The following is a 12,565-nucleotide window of genomic DNA, read 5'->3' as shown; positions in this document are numbered from 1 at the left end:
GGTTAAGCGATCAGATGTGCCCACATGCGTTTGGGTTGAGTTACATACCATGCGCCTTTGCTTCAAACGAATTTTTGAAAATCAACTTATTTATGTCATTTGTATTAATTTCAATGGAAATGGTTAGTAATGTGGTTTAATATTAAAATCATAAAAGAAGTTCTCTAATTAACGGACTGCAAAACAATTTTTGAACAGAAACATATTTAAATCCTATGTTTGCACCATGAAACGCTTTCAATGTTGAGTGTTGGTTAACTTATTCCGTTTTTTTTGACATACACGCATAAGTACGCACAAGTGCTGCGCGAGGTACGTAACTCTACCTTAATGCCGTGCAACTAGGAAACGTTGGCCTGTCCTGGTCCAATGATTTCCATGTATTTTCTGACCACTTTTCGCTGTGCTGGCATGATGGCGTATGCGCGGCTAGTGCGCGCCGGATGGGTTGGTTCTTGCGCAAGCGTATCACTTATCAAGAACAAAAGTTTTACATGCCAGGCTTATCTAAAAAAAGGATGTTTGGCCTGAAAAAGAAACGAAATATCTAAGGTCTAATTAAAAAAGAGGAAGCACCACACCTACCTGCTGGATTGCCTACTCGCCTGATCTTATAGCGAGAAATAGCCCTCCCTCTGGAGCAAGAGCTCCACCATAGCAACTTTCCAATCTGTTGCCCCGTACCTACCTCTTCATCTTATCCCCTTCCTATCTCATTCTATTGTAAGATCTACATGATCTTAATCAAAGACTTCATCTTCATTAAACGTTATAAACATTCCAAAATCGTTTTTATTTATTCATATAAGAAGGACTCTTTCTCAAGGTATATGGGAAACAAATCAAAAATTCAATTAATCAAAATATCTGTGAAATCTAGATGTACTGTTATTCGCAAAGCTATTTTTAAATCCCTTCATAACCAAAAGTAAATTCTTTGACTCATAACAAAAAGTAAAATTCTAATAAATTAAATAAAATGTTACAAAAGAAAGACATTTAATAATATGTATATGGGTACGGTAAAGCTGATTGCATCTAGGCTTCTCTTCTGCCAGGGAATTTACAGTCAATGGCGAAAAATGCATACCTTATGCCCTATGGCAGCTATATCGAAATATGTTCTGATTTGGACCAAATACTAATAAGTACAAGTCATTGTTCAATCGTTTATAACAAAATATTGACCTTTAGCTATATCTAAAAATAAACCGATCTCAACCATATACGACATGGATGTCGAAAAGCCTAACATAAGTCACTGTATCATTTCAGTAAAATCGTATTATAAGTGCGCCTTTTATGGAGCCAAAACTTTAAATCGAGATATCGGTCCATATGGCAGCTATATCCAAATCTGGACCGATTTGGGCCAAGTTGCAGAAGTATATCGAGGGCCCTAACTTAACTCACCGTCCCAAATTTCGGCGACATCCGGCAATAAATGCGCCTTTTATGGGCCCAAAGCCTTAAATCGAGAGATCGGTCTATATGACAGCTATATCCAAATCTGGAACGATCTGGGCCAAATTAAAAAGAGATGTCGAGTGGCCTAACACAACTCACTGTCCCAAATTTAAGAAAAATCGGATAATAAATGTGGTTTTTATGGGCCTAAGACCCTAAATGGGCGGATCGGTCTATATGACAGCTATATCCAAATCTGGACCGATCTGGGCCAAATAGAAGAAGGATGTCGAAGGGCCTAACGCAACTCACTTTACCAAATTTCAGCAACATCGGATAATAAATGTGGTTTTTATGGGTCTAAGACCCTAAATCGGCGGATCAGTCTATATGACAGCTATGTCCAAATCTGGACTGATCTGGGCCAAATAGAAGAAGGATGTCGAGTGGCCTAACACAACTGACTGTCCCAAATTTCAGCAAAATGGGATAATAAATGTTGTTTTTATGGGCCTAAGACCCTAAATCGGCGGATCGGTCTATATGGGGGCTATAACAAAATATAGTCCGATATAGCCCATCTTCGAACTTAACCTGCTTATGGACAAAAAAAGAATGTGTGCAAAGTTTCAGCTCAATATCTCTATTTTTAAAGACTGTAGCGTGATTTCAACAGACAGACGGACGGACATAACTATATCGCTGTTCAATAATGTATATACTTTATAGGGTCCGAAATGGATATTTCGATGTGTTGTAAACGGAATGACAAAATGAATATACCCCCATCCTTCGGAGGTGGGTATAAAAAGAAAGGTTTGATACAATGAAACAAATGCCTACCTTTACCAAAATGATTTTTTTAATTTTCTTCTACGGCGCTTGTTGCTGTTGATTAATGGCACTGTACTTTTCTTGGTAGTCACTTCGTTCTCACCTCCGACTGCTTCGACGTTTAAAAAGGAAAAGAAAGATTTTTCCTCCTGTTCCGGTGCTCTTCCCAGCCAGAATTTTCTCTGATGGGCCAAATGACAACACACAACCAACTGTCAACCGTCATTCAGACAGGGATCGTGGTTCATGCCTAAGCAGCTGACTACGTTCGGCAATTTTCCGCTAGATGGCACTTCGAGCGACATCAAGACGCACGCGACAGGCCTATCAAAGAGGATTGAAATAACAGAGAAATTTTTGTGCTCTCATTCTACAGCAAATGTCAAGCTTATTGGTATCGGTAATTATTTTATTTTTCTTCAAAACAAGCAGCACTACCAAATGAATTAAAAAAATCAAACTTACAGCAAAAAGAAAAGAAATAAAAGAAAGAAAGTTGCAAATATTGGAAGCTAGGACAGCTGAAACCTTATATACGTGCATTACGCCATAGTTTCCTACATGGGAAAGCAAATAATGCATATTTGGAAAATGTATACGAAGTAAACTGCATGCCATTGAAAGCAGAATTCTACTTGCGACATGTTCTTTCATTCAGAAGCACCACCAACCAGTCTATGTGCGAAGTTCAAATTCTTTATCTACAAAATATTTATCTATGTGCCTATTACAATTAATTTACCATCAAAAGTGTAAAAAAAGATTAAAATTCTGTCTAAAAAAGCCCTAAATTATGGTGATTTCGATTCTGAAAAAATATTACACATATATGGGACAACATTTTGCCCCAACCCTGTCATAGTGTTATACTTTTTGCATTGTAAAAAAAGATTAAAACTCTGTCTAAAAAAGCACTAAATTATAGTGATTTCGAATATGTTCATATGTCCTATGTAGTGATTTCAATCAAATAAAACGGTAAAAATCGCATCCTCGTCGTAGGATGAAGAACTTTCTAGCAATGCATCTAACAAACCGTTAGGTAAATAAAACGCATTTACTTTTTCCAACTTTATATATATTTATTTTTAATATTTTACCGCTTTTTCCCAAGATTCCACAAATTTTGCAAAACCATTACAAGCGAACACTACACCCGGTGGTGGGGTTAAATTTTTTGGGCAAATGAACACAAAATTTCGATTTCAGTGCAAAAAATGCTACACTTTTTTGCACAATCGAAATCACCATTAAATTTTTGGGAATAGGTGTATAATTTTAACGAAAAATGTTTGCTATATTAGCTTGGTAAAGTCAAAAAACTCAGAAAATTACGAGAAGTGAATGAATTGGCGCAAAATAATGGTGCGTCCCCATAGAATGTTTTTGTTTTGACCCTCCCAGCTGTTGATATGGTTGACCGACCCATCAGAACGCCGAGTTTCAAATACTGGATTGACTCTCAAAAATTTTCTGATGTGTTCTTCATTAAGTATTTCCTAGGAAGAGGGTGGAGGCCACCGTAGCGCAGAGGTTATCATGTTTGCCTATGACGCTGAATGCCTAGGCACGAATCCTGGCAGGAACATCAGAAAATTTTTCAGCGGTGGTTATCCCCTCCTAATGCTGGCGACATTTGTGAGGCACTATGCCATGTTAAAACTATGGATTTATGGTTTCGGTGTGATGCAGAGATTGATTTGACTTAGAAATTCTTTTTTAATTTGGTAAAGCCATTTTCATCTGTCGTTTTTTTGTCATTGTGCTGAAGATCGTATTTGTTAACCAATGATCAAGAAATTTTTTACATATCCCCTTTTTAGTTAAAAGAAGAATAAATTTAGGGAAAAACTCGTTTCAGATTTCGATACAAAAAGTTGGAATTTAGTTTGACAAATGTAGCTGTGCCGTATATAAAATGACATTTGACAGGTTTTGCAGCTACAATTTAGCTACAACGATCCCATATCACTGTTTTTTTAAGCTTGCAGCTTACTGGACACCCTATGTGAATAACATAAACAATCAATTTGATTGATTCCAGATTATGTGCGATAGTTCGAAATAAATCTATAATGACAAATTTTGTCAACAGTCCCTAATAAAACAGTATTCATTGAAAATCACAACAAACAAAATATTGGCTAGAAAATAAAAAGAAAGCAAATAATGAGACATATGAAATGATTCATGGCAGTAAGAGTGCTTCACACAAAGTCCATATAATATAATTAGCCTATTATCAGCCGTAGAAGGGGAATTCGGAATTACCCACTTAAAAAGGCTTGCGTAAAACTGGAAAAAAATTATCACACCCGAAATCATCCATCACGAGTCAAAAAAGAGAAACCTATAATAAATTTATTTATAATCTCTAAGTAGTTACTCTCAAACCCTTAATATGCCTATCATTACTTTCTTTCCACTTTGAAGTTATCGCAAATATATATCTCTCATCTATCGGTATTAATTAATCAAATTAATTTGTTAATATTAAAATAAATAGCACCGGATTGCCTCCTCACACAGACAATGATGAAAAAGACACACACATTCTGCACTCTACATGCATACAATATTTTTCAAGTAAATGCGCATATTTCCCTTAAATAAAGCTCATATACGCTGATGAAGGATTATAATAAAACTAAAACATATAGAATATGATTACGTGATAAATATCACTTTGTGTTCTTGTCATTCCTAAAACCACCCGAAAGGAAACTAAAGAACTTCTACTGATGTCAAACCTGTTGCTACCTTCAACACTTTAAGAAAGCGTGTGTCCTTATGTTTAAAGAGCCTAATATTTAACTTTCACTAAAAACCTAATTTGTTTAAAAGCTTTTTGGTATATTGAGTTACACACTTGATTTACCACTTGTGTGGGAAAAGTGCGTAGATTGAGGGATTTGAATAAGAACTGCACACAAAAAAGAGTTGTTTTCCTAATCGAAGGATTTCGGTAATGATTTCGAGCCAAAACAAGTAAAACTTAAAAATGTCGAGACTATCTTTACATTTAAATCCCTATATACTTATGGAAATAAACTGAACAAAATTCGTAAGACTGCTCAGAGGATACAGAAAGTGTGTTAAGAAAGAACGCTTTTACCAACTGCTGGCGCCCAATGATTATGGTGATGAGTATTATAGATGTCCCAATCGTGTGGTTCTCTTGTGGCTTTTGCTCTGTTGAAGAATTTTCTGCAGTCCTTCCTTAGACCAACCAGCTCTTGGGTCCACTATGGCGGTCGCTTTTTGCCCCTTGACTTGGCACTATGGCATGCTGACACAAGTGAGGTCATTCAGGGCCTTCGTGATCCGCTTGACCACATGTCTATATACTCCGTAGTTTCCACTTCCCTTTCCGCCTTCTTCTGTTTAGCCGAGGGACCAATTCTGCAGTATTTTCTCCAAGGCTCAATCTAATATAACGATGATCACAGAAGCTGGGGTAAAATCGACATCTTACCATCAAGATAATCGACGTTTTGCCAACACACACAAAGAAATTTGTCTGCGTGTGTGTATACATGTGCAGAAAGTGTGCGTAGATGGGTAGAGAATATAAGAGAAAGAGAATAACAACAAAGAGAATGCAAACAAAAATCTGACATTTTAATGCCGTCAAATCGGGCCGGCTGTTTCAACTGTACGCGTGAGATTTCCTTTTTATATCCGACTTGGACGATGGTATGGAATGTGTACCATCAAGTCAGAATGAGGTCCACATAGCTGTAACCCGGCTGAAAATTAATAAGACAGCATGAACTAATGGGTTGCCGGCTGAGCCATTTAAGACCGGAGGCTGATGAGGTGTTGCATCATATCGTCTGCTCAATCTGGCAAGAAGATTGGAACCTCAGCGTACTATGTCCCATACACAAGAAAGGAGACAAGACAGTGAGGGCTAGCTAGCAATTGTGCGATGTCTTTTTAACAACGAAAATCCCTTCAGGACTACTTTATAGGCTTATATCAATCAATATTATACAAAATTAATCAACTAGGTTAGGATAGGTTTAAGTGGCGTCAGACCCACTTAGACGTTTTCGTCCATTGAGATAACACAGGAGAAGAAGAGGTAAGATGCCTTCTGGTTCCTACCGTTGAACCATCCAGATCGCTTTAAAAAGCCCAATAACTTTCGAGTGTACACATCCGCTAAATCAGAGAGGTTCTCAAAGAGGTCCTTCTGACTGCTAGTGCGGGACATACACACAGAACGTGTTTTAAGTCTCTTCTTCTTCGAGGTCTTCACAGCTTCTGTTTTAAGTCTATTCTTCTTCGAGGTCCTCATAGCTTCTGCAAAGTCGTTGCTGGCAACCTTCAGTCTGTCAGCATGTTTTCCGATTAGACAGTGACCTGCCATGACGGACACAGTGACTTCGAGGTCTGTTCTAGCCAATGACAGCAAAGCAGTCTTCAAGTCTAGATTAGGCTACATATTTTTGGAAAGCTCACAGCCCCCTCTTTGTGACCACCTATCATTTGTTGCCCTTCGGGTCTGGTCCTATAAACTAGCTTACTTGTCGCTAGAGGCATACCCACAGATTCCAGTTTCCCTGAAATGGGTAAGGTAGTTCCTAGCCTTGTAAGCTCGTCCGCTTTATAATTTCCTGGAATATCTCTGTGGCCCGCCACCCAGAACAGGTGAATTTTGAACTGTTAAGCCATCTCGTTAAAAGATCTGCAACAGTCGAGGGTCGTTTTTGTGTTCAGAAATAAGTTTTCCAGACTGTCTGAGAAGATATTTATGCCAATCCTCGCAATGACATTATATCTTAACCACTCCACTACTTCCTTAATTGCAAGGACCTCCGTTTAATACACACTGCAATGGTCGGGTAACCTTTTCGATATGACCAGTTCTAGATCTTTAGAGTACACCCCAAAGCCCAACTGGTCGTTTAGTTTGGAACCATCCGTATAGAACTTTATGTAACTTCTGTTACCAGGGATATCGTAATTCCAATCGGTTCTATCAGGAATAGCGGCACAGTAATTTTTATCAAAAAGCGGCTCAGAATCGTTGTAATCCACACCGCCTGAATCATCGGCCATAGTATCCAGAGGTATTAGATGTAGCATTAAATTCAGTGCATCAGATGGTGTCGTCCTCAGTGGGGCTGTGATGCACAAACAAGCCATCCTTTGGATCCGGTTAAGTATTGAGCAGTAGGTGGACTTTTGAAGCGCCAACCACCAGACCACAACACCATATAGCATTATAGGTCGGACAACTGCAGTATATACTCAATGCATGACGCGCGGTCTAGATCCCCAACTTTTCCCAATGGCTCTCTTGCAGGTGTATAGGGCAAGAGTTGCCTTTCTTGCTCTTTCCAAAATGTTGGATTGGAAGTTCAATTTCCTGTCCAGCACCCAGGTATTTTGCGCTTTCTGTAAATGGGACATTCTCTTCTTCCAAGGAGACGGGTGCCACTGTAGGCAACTTGTATCTCCAGCTGATAAGAACTACTTCTGTCTTGCACGGATTTGCTGTTACACGTTGAACTTCCTGAAGTAAATTTCTTGGAATGTTGGGAAACTTTCCATCAGCATACGAGACCACTTTTACACCTTTTTCTTCCAGAGACAATAATTTATTGTTAATGGCTACATTCCAAAGTAAAGGAGAGAGTACACCTTTTTCAGGTGTTCCTTGGCTGACCCATCTTTTCAGATCCGCAGTTCCCAAGCCTGCCGTAATGCATTTTTTAGTAAGTAAGTTATTAATAAACCTCCTACTCCTTCCTGATTGACGACGGTTTTACATTATTGAAAGCACTTTCAATGTCAAGAAATGCTACTATTGTATATTCCTTGACAGTGAGCGAACCCTCTATGTAGCCGACTAGGTCGTGAAGGCTGTTGCAGTGGATTTGCCTTTACTATATGCATGCTGCCGCGAAAGGCGATTTCAGGGATCTTTGCCCTAAGATATGCTTCTATCAACCTCTAAAGAGCCTTCAGCATAAAGGATGGCAGACTAATAGGAAATCTTTCGCCTTCGTGTGGTATGAATGAAAATTGTGGTTTTCCTGCTTCCGGAATGAAAATGACCTTCGTCTCCCTCCATCCCGCAGGTATAAATGACATTTTAATACAAGCAGTGTATATCTCCCTAAACCAGCGGAACAGTCTATCAGACACAGCTAGTAATTCAACCGGTGATACATCATCAACCGGTGATACATACCAGTGACAATCTCTTCTGGTGCCAAGTTGTCCGTTGGAGAATTTCCCGAATTTACCCTTTCAGCAGGACAAAATCAAGGATGAAAAAGGAGGACAAATCAAATTTAGTTTATAAGATTAAATGTAACGGGGATGAAACTAATTTATGTCAAATGAACAATGAAAATATGATGAACAACCAAAACTAAATTAAAAACAAGATTATCGTCTCACCAATCTGACCAAAAAATGAAAGACAAACCTTTAGAACATAAAACGGCACTTGCAGCACATTGCACTTTAACAGAGCATACACCAAAATTTAATGACGTAGGCATACTAGCACAAGAATCCAATCCGAAAAGACGATTTACGTTAGAAATGTTACATATTATTGACACCCCTACAATCAAACGTATGAACTTTAAGAAAGACACAGACAATTGTGCACAAAATTACAGGTAAAAAATTTGGTACAAAAATACAGACAAAAACCAGTAAGGAAAGGCAAAAGTCGGGCGGAGCTGACTATATAATACCCTACACCTACCCTACAATTATAAATTCGTGTATTATATAAATTAATGTGTATATAAGAGCTACATCCAAATCTGAACCGACTATTAAACAGATCGTTTGAAAATTACTGCCATATAAAGGCAAATCTGGCGATAAATATGTATAGGTGCTACATCCAAATGTGAACCGATTTTGATGAAATCTAGCAGATATGTTAAGATCAGTAGCAAAACAATACGTGCCAAATTTGTTGCAGATCGGTGAAAAATTTTAGCTACTACGGCCATTTAAATGCAAATCGGGCGATACATATATATGGGAGCTAAATCTAAATCTGAACCGATTTTGATGAAATCTAGCAGATATGTTAAGATCAGTAGCAAAACAATCCGTGCCAAATTTTGTGCAGATTGTTTGAAAATTGTCCTTACTACGGCAATTTAAGTGCAAATCGGGCGATACATATAATGGGTTGCCCAAAAAGTAATTGCGGATTTTTTAAAAGAAAGTAAATGCATTTTTAATAAAACTTAGAATGAACTTTAATCAAATATACTTTTTTTACACTTTTTTTCTAAAGCAAGCTAAAAGTAACAGCTGATAACTGACAGAAGAAAGAATGCAATTACAGTCACAAGCTGTGAAAAAATTTGTCAACGCCGACTATATGAAAAATCCGCAATTACTTTTTGGGCAACCCAATATATGGGAGCTATATCTAAATCTGAACCGATTTTTATCAAAATAAATAGCGTTCGTCCTTGGGTCAAAAAAGTGATATGTGCAAAATTTCGTAATGATTGAACAAAAAATATGACCTGCACTTTGATTACAAGAATACATGGACTCACAGACAGACAGACGGACATGGCTAAATCGAATCAGAAAGTGATTCTGAGTCGATCGGTATACTTATCAATGGGTTTAGCTTTCCTCCTTCTTAGCGTTGAAAACAAATGCACAAATCTACAATACCCTGTACCACAGTGGTGGTGTAGGGTATAATGAGAGAGTTTTAGTCGTACTTGTGCGCTGTAAAGGAAAAGTCGATTGTTTTGTTTCAAAATGTAGTTATTTTCAAATGTATAAATGTTTTTTTTTTAATTTTTTGTAAAATTACTTGTTTGTTCAATTTATAATTAAAACCCTGATAAAGATCACCGGCGGAAGTAAACATTACAAATAAAACAATTAAATAAAACACCAACACCTGTTTTTGTAAATTGTTCGATGACCTCGAGCCAAACCAAGAAGACAAATTTATGATTTGTAATTATTTAAAAAATATTATTTTTAAACATAGAATTTTTGCTTTTATCATATAAACATTTAAGCTACAATTTGTTATTTTTCCAAAGTCAATCCTAAACTTCAATGATATTTTTTAGTACAAATTAACACTAATTAAAACAAAAATTTCTGCTCGATTAATCACTAATATTTTAAGATAGTGTGTGTTTAATATAATAGAACTAATTAAATATTCAATTGTACACATGACATAAATCTAATCAATTTTGCTTAAATTTTAAAGATTTTTTTTGGCGATAACACTTTTATGTTTATATATGATGGAATAAATAATTTTTTTTCGATAACGTTAGAGTATTTGATTCCATTTTCATTATTCATCCATATTATACAACAAACAGAGAAGTCGAATATGAAACGTGCAAATAAATGCGCACGCCGCTTTCAGGAATCCCCACAAAAATTTATCGATGTGAGTCATGGTGAAAACTCCGATAGGAGTTTTTGAAGAGGTTGTAGACCTTACAATAGTTGTACACTTCACAATGCATGCTTATCTAATGGATTTATTTTGATAAGTGCATAAATTGGGAATGGATTATTACTACAATATTTGCAATACAAACTGACCTACATTAATAAAAATTTTTTTTTTTGCAAAATTTTAAACAGAAGTCTTCGCGCATTTGGATGACTCCTCGCTTTTGTAAGACCCTCAGACACGTGTACAGCGGTGTGCAGTAATGAGAACATGTTTCAATATCCGTACTTGCTTCACCATTTACAAATTAACCATTGGGCAAATTCATTCATTATATTCAACCATTTACCAAGTTTCGAAAAAAAATTATTGAAGTGAAAGATGCTGTCATTAGAATGCAGCTACTTATATTTAAAGATTGCTTCTTTATTTTGAAGTTTTGATTCTTCGGCTTGAAATCATTACCAAAATTCTTCTCTCAAGGAAAACATTTTTAATATTTAGTTATCTTGTTTTGTGTGAATACTGAGACTCTTTATTTGTTTAGGTTTTTCTACATGAGAATTTTTGACTATCAGTATTGAATTTCTTATTGTATTTATGATTAAGATAGTATGTTGATATTGAGTTTAATAATGAAATATTGTAGTTATAAAAGTGGTTCTGGTGATAAGGTAATAATCTAACTTCAATCACATTATTAACAAGTAAAAGCGTGCAAAGTTCGGCCGGGCTAAGTTTTGGAAACCCACCACCATGAATTCTGCTAAAATATGTGAGCTTTATCTGGTTATAGACCGACTTGGACCGTACTTGGCACAGTTGTGGAAAGTCATAACAGAACACTATATGCAAAATGTTAGCCAAATCGAATAAAAATCGCAGCTTGTAAGGACTCAAGAAATCAAATCGGGAGATTGGTTTGTATGGGAGCTAAGTCCTGTCCTTGGCCGATTTGAACCGTACTTGATACAGTTGTTGGAAATCATAACAGAACATTATGTGCAAAATTTCAGCTAAATGGGATGAAAATTGAGGCTTAAAGGGGCTCAGGAAGTCAAATCGGGAGATTTATATGGGAACTATATCAGGTTCTTGACCTATTTGGACCGTGCATGGCATAGTTGTTGGAAGTCATAACAGAACACTATGTGCAAAATTGCAGCCAAATAGGGCAAACATTGCGGCTTACAGGGGCTCAAGAAGTCAAATCGGAAGATCGGTTTATATGGGAACTATATCAGGTTCTTGACCTATTTGGACCGTACATGGCATAGTTGTTGGAAGTCATAACAGAACACTATGTGCAAAATTGCAGCCAAATAGGGCAAACATTGCGGCTTACAGGGGCTCAAGAAGTCAAATCTGGAGATCGGTTTATATGGGAACTATATCAGCTTCTTGACTTATTTTTGGACTATATCAGCTTCTTGACTGAGACTTGATACAGTCGTTGGAAATCACAAAAGAACACTATGTGCAAAATTGCAGCCAAATCGGACCAAAACTGCGGCTTCCAGGGGCTTAAGAAGTCAAATCGAGAGATCGGTTCATATGGGAGCTATATCAGATTCTTGACTGATTTGGACCGCACTTAACACAGTCGTTGGAAATCACAAAAGAACACTATGTGCAAAATTGCAGCCACATTGGACATACATTGCAGCTTCCAGGGGCTCCAGAAATGAAATCAGGAGATCGGTTCATATGGGAGCTATATCCAAATCCGAACCGATATGGACCATTTGCAATCTCCAACGACCTACATCAATACTTAGTATCTGTGGTATATCCACATTTATTATTCTCAATCGTTTAAATTATTTATTTTTAACAAAGTAGATTAAGTTTTCATTTTCTTTGCTAGTTTATATAACACTTTTGAGTTTT

This window comes from Stomoxys calcitrans, chromosome 5 (assembly GCF_963082655.1).
Source record: "Stomoxys calcitrans chromosome 5, idStoCalc2.1, whole genome shotgun sequence".
Taxonomy (NCBI): Eukaryota; Metazoa; Arthropoda; class Insecta; order Diptera; family Muscidae; genus Stomoxys; species Stomoxys calcitrans.
This window is presented reverse-complemented; position numbering follows the sequence as displayed.